Genomic DNA, 12,051 nt, shown 5'->3' with positions numbered 1-12,051 from the left:
GTATATTGGAAATGAAAGTTGAATGAATTTGATGGAAGATGGAAAAATTGAATGTTGGCCGTGTGGTATTTGAAGTTGGAATGAGAATGAATTAATTTGGTTTAACATGTTAGTTGTGTTATTGTGATGCTTGCAATGCAAATGAAGATGAAATGAGATAAGTTTGCATTGAAATGGAATGTAGAAGATTATGTCATTTTAGTATGATTTTATGACATTATGAAAATGGAGTTGTTAAGGTGCAAATTATGATAATTGTTGATGAATTTGGGATATGGAAGCATGTTATGAATAATTATGTTAAAGATTAGAAGTTTTGAATGAATTATGACTTTGGTGGAAAGTTGTATATGTTGTATATCGTATGAATATTTCGTACAAATGATATGAAATGTTTCTAAATTATATTGTGATGATCTTGGTTAATGATGAATGTGAAAATCCTTGAGATTTGTTTGGAAATTTGAAACTTGAAATGGAAGTATTGCTTTATGTAGAAAAGAAGAATATTGACGTTAGAACCATTTTGATGTGATTCGTGATAACTTTGGTATTGTGGGTTGTGTTGTTGATATATATTGAGCCGAGCTAAGCCTCGGGGGTGTTATATGTATAGGGGAAGTGCTGCCGAAATTTCGGTAGACAAATATGAAGTTAAGTGAATTCTTAAGTCTTGAAATTCCTAATTGGTAACTTTGACCATTTGTAGATTTTGGACGAAACGGGAATCGAGTTTGAACAAGCGTAAGAAGTGATAAAGGTATGTAAGGCTACCCCATTCCTTCTTTTGGCATGTCCTAGGTATACTAGGCCGATATTGGAGCCCCGGGGGCAATTCTGTTCTTTGAAATCCGAAATGGAAATCGAGTACTATTCATTCAATTGAATTGAACTATAAAACTCATATTTTGTTGGAAAGTGACAATATGTTCAAAACTTTTGTAAATATAATCGATTTGCTTCGAAACCTCCACGTATGATCCCATAGACCCCAAATGTCCGTAACTCAAGTCCGCCACCTCGACTTGACCCGAGGTGGGCCCGCTAACTCCGAAACTCTTTTGTTTGCCCTATAAGGCTCATTTTTGTATAACGTCGGCAAAAGACTTTTGTTTATGAACTTGGCTATTGTAAAATAATGTTTTGATTGCCACGATGTCCTAAATTATATTTTGAACCATAATTACCGTTTTGGAAATACTTTTGTGAAATGAACCTCGTTTTGATTAATTGTTCGAACTATTTTTTTGACTAATGAGTCAACATATGATTTTGTCAAGTTTGCAAAAAGTATTTTGATATGTAAATTGCATTGTTTGCTCACGACTCCACTCGTGCCCTTATTATGATTTCGTTCACCAGTTCCCGGGCCGGTTATGATTCGTGCGCCCTATGATTAATTCGGCCGTATGCTGTGTTACGGTTCCCGAGACCTCGCCATAGGGCCGGGTTCCGTTTAGAGTTATGCTGTGATATGGCTGGTGATATGTTATGATGATATATGTGTGTTCGGGGATGTACGGAGATTTGAACCTTCTAGTGTTATGCTGTGTGTGGCACCTGCGTCGGAGGGGTGACCACGTTCCTGAGCTTTGCATGATTTTTATCTGCATTATGTACATACGTTTTGGTACAGATTTTGATATACTGGTCAGTATTCCTTTTTTTTGTATCCTGTTTGGTTTCAGTTATGGTTTATACTTCTGCACTCTATGCTTTACATACTCAGTACATCTTTCGTACTGACCCCCTTTCTTCGGGGGCTGCGTTTCATGCTCGCAGGTACAGACGCCGGTGATCCACTACTGTAGGCTCCCCGTCCTGCTATTACAGAGTGCTCCTTTTGATTCGGAGCCCATATGTCGGTATAAATCTTTTGTGATGTACATGTATCTGTATATTTGACTATTTGGGGTACGGCGGGGCCCTGTCCCGACATATGTTTTCGTTTTGTATTTGTAGAGGCCTGTAGTCATGTTTGTGGGTCGAGGGTCCTATATGTGTCTGTTCGATTACGATCTATGTCTTAATACGGTCCGTCTGTTATGGTGGCCAAAATGGCCCTTATGTTTATATTTGCACATATGATCGGCGATGTGCATTCCGCCGCTTCTATTTGTTCCGATATGATCTTTTGGTATGCGACCGCTTAAGACAAGTTTTGTTTTAAATTATGTTTAAAATAACTATTGTGAACTCTGAGCTAAGTTTGGTTATGATAATTGGATATGTAAGTCTGTCTGGGTGCCCAAGTAGGGTGCCAGTCATGGCCCACGGGGCGGGATCGTGACAAAAGTGGTATCAAAGCGGTTTGTCCTCGGAATGTCTACAGGCCGTGTCTCGTAGAGTCTTGTTTATCGGTGTGTTGTGCACCACATCTATAAACAGGAGGCTATAGGGCATTTAGGGTGTTACTTTTCTTTGGATCTTAGATCGTGCGATAGAGCCAGCTGTAGGAAATGAATTCCTTTTCTTACTAACCCTTGAATGCAGCTGGAGAACGGTATCGACGTAAGACAGCGATTGATAATATTGGAAGCTACACAATACACAGGTAAGTAATGGTATGAAAAACGTATGCTGGGTAAGGTATTCTGAAGTACGATTAAAACATAAGGTCGATCATTGAAAAGAGAGATAAACATGAAAAGTGTAGCAGATGCAGTTGAGTTGGGCATGTGAGGTAAGCCTCGACATCTGTATGCTTCTATCTGTAATTTTTGGCCCTATGTGGCTATGATGCGACATGATATGATATGTATATATGTATATGTGTTGGCCCTGTGAGGCATGGTTGGTATTTCCTGTGTACAGGTTTTGGGGTAGTAAGAAATATAGGGGAACCTCTGCCCAAATTTTTCTAGAAATACGAAAAGGAAAATGAGATATAAACTCTTAACGTGTCTTAAAGGTCGATACCGATAGGATAAATCTATTATGGTGGATTAAAAGTTTAAGAGATACCCCCATGTCATTCGTAAGAAGCATTGCCCTCATCGGGAAAGATTTTATCTCAAGAAAGCATATACGAGTAGAAAATTCGCAATTTATTCGGAGGGACCAGAAATATATTCCAACCCATTTTGTTTTAGCACAGCCCATGTGAAGGGCAACAATGTCCGACGATCAAGTTTCCTCTAATTGAAAGAATACAAAACGTATGACAAGCAGTTGAGAATTGAGCGGTTCGCTCTCGACTCAGATATATAAATATATATATATATAAACGTGGAGGAAATTATGTGAATTAAGTATTAAAAGATTCCGCGAAGTTCGTCGGACTCTAGCTTTCTTTTGCTGGTGGTCGGAAGATACCCTACAGTAACGTTTTATCAGTTTTCCTCGATTGGTTGGAGATGGAGTTTGTGGAATACAAACTTAAACTCGTGGGCTGTCTAGAATCATATGTATACACGAAGGTAATATTGAGGGTTTACAGGGGGGCGACACGGTAATTATAAAGTCAGAAAAGTAAAAGAATTCTCGTTAGGTCGGGGTGGGACCCGCTACGAGAACGTTTTGGAGAGTTGTTAAGACCCCGATTGGTTATAAATTACGTGACACAGGTTGTGCGGGGCAATCGGTGTAATTATACCGGCCTTAACGTGCCTAAATGCGTTAACGTGGTAAGGTTAAGCGTGCCAGGGCCAGAGCAATTCTGGGATGGGTGACCCCCTGGGAAATGTATAAAATTTTCGCAACCCTAGATATGAGAGACGAATGGGAAATTCGGGGTAACCTAAGGGGAACTAGGATATGTGGAATGGCTAGAAACCTTACAGGGGTCACGTGAGCTGAGACAGATTAGATTGCTAAAAAGGAAGAAAAAGCAGCGCAGTTCTGAAACTAGAGTAAGTATGAACAAGTGATTGAAGATGTATTGTAAAAGAAATGGTAGTGATATATATATATATGTATGTGTAGGGCCCCCATTTATGACTGTGTCGATTGGTTGGCGAACCCTGATAGCCATTGTTGTAATATATGGAAAGCATTAACCGGAAAGAATTTATGAGACAAAGCGAAAAGTATGGTACAGATGTCACGAACTAAACTGATATTCATTTTGCTACCGGTTGAGATTGGAAGATTCTAATACGACGACGTTTGGATAGAAAAGAGAATGATTGAGTGGAAGGTAATCAAAAATGTCAGAAAAAGTGAACCGTAAGAAGCGTAATTAAGTAGAACCTCTAAAAGAGTCAACAGAGTAACGCACGAGAATTATTTGCGAAAACGAACTAAAATGTAGTAGTGCAGGACAAAGGAAAACTATGGTATGGGATGATGAATCATGTGCATATCAGGTAATTCCGATATCGAGAAAAACAGGACGGCGGACAAGGAACGGGTATGAAAGAAGGAATAACTTGGCCAAATCGTCCAATGAGGGAGGATGTAATTATTAAAAGATAAATTGTTATATTAATTACGATATCTGAGTGTTAGCTATTGGATAAGATTGTGTACTATGTAATTATGATTCTGTTAAGGTTTCGTATGAAGATAAGTAAGTTGTGGGTTAGAAAGAAAAGATACAAATATGGTATGAGTATACCCCAAAGAGAGGGAAATGAAAGAGAGTAAGAAAAGTAAGTATACATGAAAACAACTGACATACAGAAGACTGAAGCGATAAAGGACTGGCCTAGGCCTTCAACATCGACAGAAATATGTAGTTCTCTGAGAATGGTCCGATTATAGACTATGTTCCCCGGCAGCTCAGACCGCACGAGGGGAAAATTATTTCGCTCATGATCTGGAGTTAGCTACGGTGATTCATGCTTTAGAGAGATGGCGGCATTACTTATATGGGGTCCGAGTTGGCATTTATACGGTCCCTAAGAGCCTCTAGTAAATTTAAGCCAAAAGGAGCCGAATTCGCGGCAGAAAAGATGATTCGAATTATTGAAAGGATTATGACGTTAATATTTTGTGCCACCCTATAAGGGCTAACATTGTGGCAGACGCACTTAGTCGTGAACCTATGGACGACATTGATCAGTGTATATTCAGAAACAAAGAATTGGTTTGTAAAACTCGTCAGTCGGCTAGCCTTGGAGTCCGTTTGGTCGGTTCTGAAGATATCAAAATTTTTGTCTAAGAAGTTGCAGAATCATCGATTATGGAAGAGGTAGAACAGCGTCAGTTTGAGGAGTCTATTCTGGTATGGTAGAGAGACGACCCTTGATAAGAAAAGACCAGTTCGAGGTTTCACCTGATGGATATTGCTATACAGAGGCGGATTATGTGTGCCTGACGTTGCAGGGCCGCAATGGCCAATTATGGGCGAAGCACATAATGTTCGACATTCTGTTCATTCTGAATCCACGAAAATGTACCATGATCTTAGATATTTATGTTAATGGGGCGGTATGAAAAGGGACATTGCAGAGTTCGTTGGCCAATGCCAGATTGTCAGCAAATCAAGATCAAGTATCAAAAGCCCGGTGGAGTGTTACAGGAAATGGAAATTCAGTTTGGCAATGAGAAACGATTAACATGGATTTCATTATAGGTTTACCGCGCACTCCGCGCAGGTACGATTCTATTTGAATTATTATCAATAGATTGACGAAATCAGCCCATTTCCTTCCGGATAGAACTACTTATTCGGTTGAGGATTTTGCCAGATTGTATATTAAAGAGATAATAAGACTACACGGGATCCCTGTACCTATTATAACCGACAGAGGTGCTCAGTTTACGACTAATTTCGGGAGATTTGTTTCCAGGAAGGATTAGGGGCTCAGATAAGACTGAGCACAGTATTCCAACCTCAGAGCAACAGGCAGGCCGAGTACACTGTACAAACGCTAGAAGATATGCTGCGGGCCGCATTATTGACTTCGTAGGTAGCTGGGATGATCACCTGCCATTGATCGAGTTTGCTTATAATAACGACTACTATTCTAGCATCCAGACGGCCCCTATGAGGCTTTGTATGACAGGAAAATTCAGGTCACTGATCGGCTGGTTCGATACTGGCGAAACAGAATTAATCGGTCCAAATATGGTCCAGCGAGCCGCCGAAAAGGTAAAAACTCATCCGAGAAAGACAATTAGCAGCCTAGAGTCGTCAGTAATCATACGCAGATAAATGACGTCGACCCTTGGAATTTCCGTTTAGTGATTGGGTGTTTTTGTAAGTATCGACTATGAAAGGCGTAATGTGATTCAGCAAAAAAAATATATATATAAGCTCAGTCTGCGACATATTGGGCTTTATCAGATTGTTCGAAGAATTGAGAATGTCGCTCGCGGGCTAGATTTACCATCTGATCTGGAAGCGGTACGTCCGGTACTTCATGTATCCATGCTCCGCAAATGTGTCGGTAATCCTCCCAGAATTTTTCCAGCAAAAGATATTTAAGTGGCGGAAGAATTGTCTGATGAAGAACAATCTGTAATTATTCTGGATCGCCAGGTGCAGAGGTTACGCAATAAACATATATCCCCCCCCCCCATTAAGGTCTTGTGGCAAATCAATAATGGAGAAGCAATGACCTCGGAAGTAGAGGACGGAATGAAAAAGAAGTGTCCTCACTTATTTCTTATGCCCACAGGTGATCTAAATCCCTTACTTGATTAAATTCAAGGCGAATGTGTACTAATTGTGTGCTACTCATAAGAATAAGAAACTCCCCCGAAGTAATTACGGACCCTATAAGACTAATCTAACATTCGAGGACGAATGTTCAAAAGGGGGGGAGGATGTTACATCCCATGTTTTCGCACACTTGGAAAATTTGAAACAATTTTGATTGGTAAGAAATAAGGTTATAAATGATTTTATTTAACATAAGAGTCGTGCATGAAAGAATAATGTTGTGGAAGTGTTGAAGGAGATTAAGGGCAAAATTGGGATTTCGGGATTTAGTTTCGGGAATTACAAAACGAGAATTTTCATTAATTGGGCTCAAAATAAAAGAGCAAAATGAGGCCCAAAAAGAGATGGGGTGGTCGGCCATGCACTATGGCCCAACCCAAGTTTTAATTAATTTTTCCATGTGCAAAAATTTATATAAGTAGTCCATATCTATTAGAAGATTCATGAAGCAAAGAAAGAGAGAAGCAACAAAACAAGAAGAGCAAAAATGGAGAGCATATTCGGCCAAGGGCTTGCCAAAATCACCCTAAAAAATCTTGTCCTAAAAATTAGTATCTTGTGATTTTCTTACTAAATTGAGGTCCCTTTACAACTTGGTGCAATTGTTTGGGAAGGAAGAGCACTCATTCCTTCAATATGACAACTTGTTTAACTGAAGAAGATTGAGGAGAAAGGTAAGAATTCATTCCATGTTATTATGTTATGAAGGTTTGTTTGTGTTGTAGTATATGGAAGTGAGTAGAATTCACGAAAATATGGAAGTTTGCAAAGTGGGTGTGCATATGTATGTGTGGCCGTGTGTGTGTAGTAATGTATAGGTGTGATGAGTTGAATTGTATGTTGCCTTCTAGTTGTATGTAGGATGGAATGTATATTGGAAATGAAAGTTGAATGAATTTGATGGAAGATGGAAAAATTGAATGTTGGCCGTGTGGTATTTGATGTTGGAATGAGAATGAATTAATTTGGTTTAACATGTTAGTTGTGTTATTGTGATGCTTGCAATGCAAATGAAGATGAAATGAGATAAGTTTGCATTGAAATGGAATGTAGAAGATTATGTCGTTTTAGTATAATTTTATGACATTATGAAAATGGAGTTGTTAAGGTGCAAATTATGATAATTGTTGATGAATTTGGGATATGGAAGCATGTTATGAATAATTATGTTAAAGATTAGAAGTTTTGAATGAATTATGACTTTGGTGGAAAGTTGTATATTTTGTATATCGTATGAATATTTCGTACAAATGATATGAAATGTTTCTAAATTATATTGTGATGATCTTGGTTAATGATGAATGTGAAAATCCTTGAGATTTGTTTGGAAATTTGAAACTTGAAATGGAAGTATTGCTTTATGTAGAAAAGAAGAATATTGACGTTAGAACCATTTTGATGTGATTCGTGATAACTTTGGTATTGTGGGTTGTGTTGTTGATATATATGGAGCCGAGCTAAGCCTCGGGGGTGTTATATGTATAGGGGAAGTGCTGCCGAAATTTCGGTAGACAAATATGAAGTTAAGTGAATTCTTAAGTCTTGAAATTCCTAATTGGTAACTTTGACCATTTGTAGATTTTGGACGAAACGGGAATCGAGTTTGAACAAGCGTAAGAAGTGAGAAAGATATGTAAGGCTACCCCATTCCTTCTTTTGGCATGTCCTAGGTATACTAGGCCGATATTGGAGCCCCGGGGGCAATTCTGTTCTTTGAAATCCGAAATGGAAATCGAGTACTATTCATTCAATTGAATTGAACTATAAAACTCATATTTTGTTGGAAAGTGACAATATGTTCAAAACTTTTGTAAATATAATCGATTTGCTTCGAAACCTCCACGTATGATCCCATAGACCCCAAATGTCCGTAACTCATGTCCGCCACCTCGACTTGACCCGAGGTGGGCCCGCTAACTCCGAAACTCTTTTGTTTGCCCTATAAGGCTCATTTTTGTATAACGTCGGCAAAAGACTTTTGTTTATGAACTTGGCTATTGTAAAATAATGTTTTGATTGCCACGATGTCCTAAATTATATTTTGAACCATAATTACCGTTTTGGAAATACTTTTGTGAAATGAACCTCGTTTTGATTAATTGTTCGAACTATTTTTTTGACTAATGAGTCAACATATGATTTTGTCAAGTTTGCAAAAAGTATTTTGATATGTAAATTGCATTGTTTGCTCACGACTCCGCTCGTGCCCTTATTATGATTTCGTTCACCGGTTCCCGGGCCGGTTATGATTCGTGCGCCCTATGATTAATTCGGCCGTATGCTGTGTTACGGTTCCCGAGACCTCGCCATAGGGCCGGGTTCCGTTTGGAGTTATGCTGTGATATGGTTGGTGATATGTTATGATGATATGTGTGTGTTCGGGGATGTACGGAGATTTGAACCTTCTAGTGTTATGCTGTGTGTGGCACCTGCGTCGGAGGGGTGACCACGTTCCTGAGCTTTGCATGATTTTTATCTGCATTATGTACATACGTTTTGGTACAGATTTTGATATACTGGTCAGCATTCCTTTTTTTTGTATCCTGTTTGGTTTCAGTTATGGTTTATACTTCTGCACTCTATGCTTTACATACTCAGTACATCTTTCGTACTGACCCCCTTTCTTTGGGGGCTGCGTTTCATGCCCGCAGGTACAGACGCCGGTGATCCACTACTGTAAGCTCCCCGTCCTGCTATTACAGAGTGCTCCTTTTGATTCGGAGCCCATATGTCGGTATAAATCTTTTGTGATGTACATGTATCTGTATATTTGACTATTTGGGGTACGGCGGGGCCCTGTCCCATCATATGTTTTCATTTTGTATTTGTAGAGGCCTGTAGTCATGTTTGTGGGTCGAGGGTCCTATATGTGTCTGTTCGATTACGATCTGTGTCTTAATACGGTCCGTCTGTTATGGTGGCCAAAATGGCCCTTATGTTTATATTTGCACATATGATCGGCGATGTGCATTCCGCCGCTTCTATTTGTTCCGATATGATCTTTTGGTATGCGACCGCTTAAGACAAGTTTTGTTTTAAATTATGTTTAAAATAACTATTGTGAACTCTGAGCTAAGTTTGGTTATGATAATTGGATATGTAAGTCTGTCTGGGTGCCCAAATAGGGTGCCAGTCATGGCCCACGGGGCGGGGTCGTGACATTATGGCATAAGCCAATGTTTGCAGCCATCAACTAACAATGAATAATGAACAACTAACAAACCCTAACAACCGATTATGCGTATATCACAACTAGAAACCCATGCGCAAAACACCCATCCTTGGGTCCACAACCTTAGTAGGAAATTTAGCTACTCGTGGAATTGATAAAAAACACAAGACATTATAATTGTAATTCTTGTTTGAACTTACAAAAAGAATTGAAGATAAACAAAATAGAATAGTCTTGAAACCCTTGAAAAGTACTAAGAACTCAAAAGTGCTCAATACAAGTCTTAAACTCAAGATGTCCGAAAAATAAAACCTAATCAGGTATTTATACAAGTCCAAAACTCAGAATTAATAAAACTAATCCTGCCCAGGTCGGCTTGCAACTCGATGGACCGTCTTTGCACATTGACGGTACCGTCGAGTAACGACGGTGTACTTCGATGATCTGATGATAAAATCAAGCTGTAGAACTTCAACCGTCGATGTACATCGTCGGGCCGTCGATCATGTTGACGGTCCGTCAACCTTCCCGTCTTTTTGCATCAACATAGCACAGTCTCTGAACTTTCACTCAGGGTATATTGATGACATGCTTGACGGACCGTCGAGCATGTTGAGGGACTGTACAAATGCATAGCAGTGCCTTGTCTTCCAAATTCCTTGTTTTCACCGTTTTTGCATTCCAACTTCTAAATAGATGCAGCATACACAAAACACATCAAATTGACAAAAACTCACTTGAAAACAAGTAAAACTTAGAATTAAAAAGCATGAAATGTGACATAATTTCACGGCACATCAACACCCCAACTTAAAGTCTTTGCTGGTCCTCAAATAAGTGAAACAACACAATGAATCAACTATCACCTAGATATCACAGAGTAATAATGTTTACAATGGTTTTGACTCCGAACTACAGGCATGATGTTTTCCTACCAAGGACCACCTCACTTTCATGATCAAAATATGATGCACAACTCAAGAATGCTACGATTCACAATAAAGCTTCAATTTATGACATTACATTATCGAACATATCATGATGCACACAAACGTCACTTTAGGCGATCACTTTATGTTGCATAATTTTCCATCCTTATGTCCTCACATAGACTAAAGAACATCCCGCACACACATATACGACGGAAAGGGGACAAAGACAAAAGAGAAGAGAAGACACTCACACTCACACTCACAAAGAATTTCATATCTACACATGCAAATACCATAGGCTTGCCCTTATTTTCTGTGCTTTCATCCTTGGTTTGTTTAGTTGTGATCACGTTAGGACTTGTTTCGGCTTGTAATGTAGGCTTAGGGACGGGTAGGATACTTTTTGGGTATTAGTAACTCACCCTCCTTGAACACTACATTTCTGTTTTCACATTCACCTCTTTTTTTTTCCCTTTGTTTTCTTTTCAAATCTTCGACCTCGATGTGGTTTTTTTCTAAACCAACTTACACTTATTTTTGCGTTACAATTTTCTGATTTTCTTCTGTTTTTCTCTTTTTTTAAAAAAATATGTACAACCACCACATCGAGTCTGAACTAACACAACATACGCCACCCCCAACATAGGTTCTTAACCTCTACTCCACACTTATCCCACCCCCAACTTAGGCTTTTAGTCTCTCTCATCTCGTAGTATCAAGGAGGGAACGGGTGCGAAGCTGGAATACTTTCACAAAGGGTATTGATTTGTTAATGGCTAGCCAAGAAAAAGGTCAAAGCCTCAAAAAGGGCAACTAGGGATATTTATATCATATGGTCAGGCTTATTTAGGCAAAGTGACTATTTATACAAAGAAAGCCTAAGATCATCTAACAACCAAACCAACTATCGAATTCAAACATGATTAACCGGGCAAGTTCTAGATTACACATGTATAGACCGAACACAACTAACAACTCACCCACACATTGGCATAAAGATGATTATTTTTACAACTGTGACCTCCTAAGCAATCATTCATCACACACAATACCCCAATAATCATTATGTCATACAAAGAATCAATCACGTCAATCAGTAGCTATTTCTAAGTTTGCATTTTCAAAAATTTTGAGGGGTCCACAATTTCCAACAAAACCACTAACATGCCTTAAGTTTAAGAACACTACGAAAGAAGTCAAAACTACTCTATTCAATCTTAAGCAACATCCTAAACATGCCAGGTTCAACATAAAATAAACCCATCGGGAAAAGAACATATGACAAAGAAAAGCCAAGGGGGTCCTAAACACATATATACACTAAACAAAAATCAAAT

This window comes from Lycium barbarum, chromosome 6, assembly GCF_019175385.1.
Source record: "Lycium barbarum isolate Lr01 chromosome 6, ASM1917538v2, whole genome shotgun sequence".
Classification (NCBI taxonomy): Eukaryota; Viridiplantae; Streptophyta; class Magnoliopsida; order Solanales; family Solanaceae; genus Lycium; species Lycium barbarum.
Note: the sequence above shows the minus strand (reverse complement) of the source record.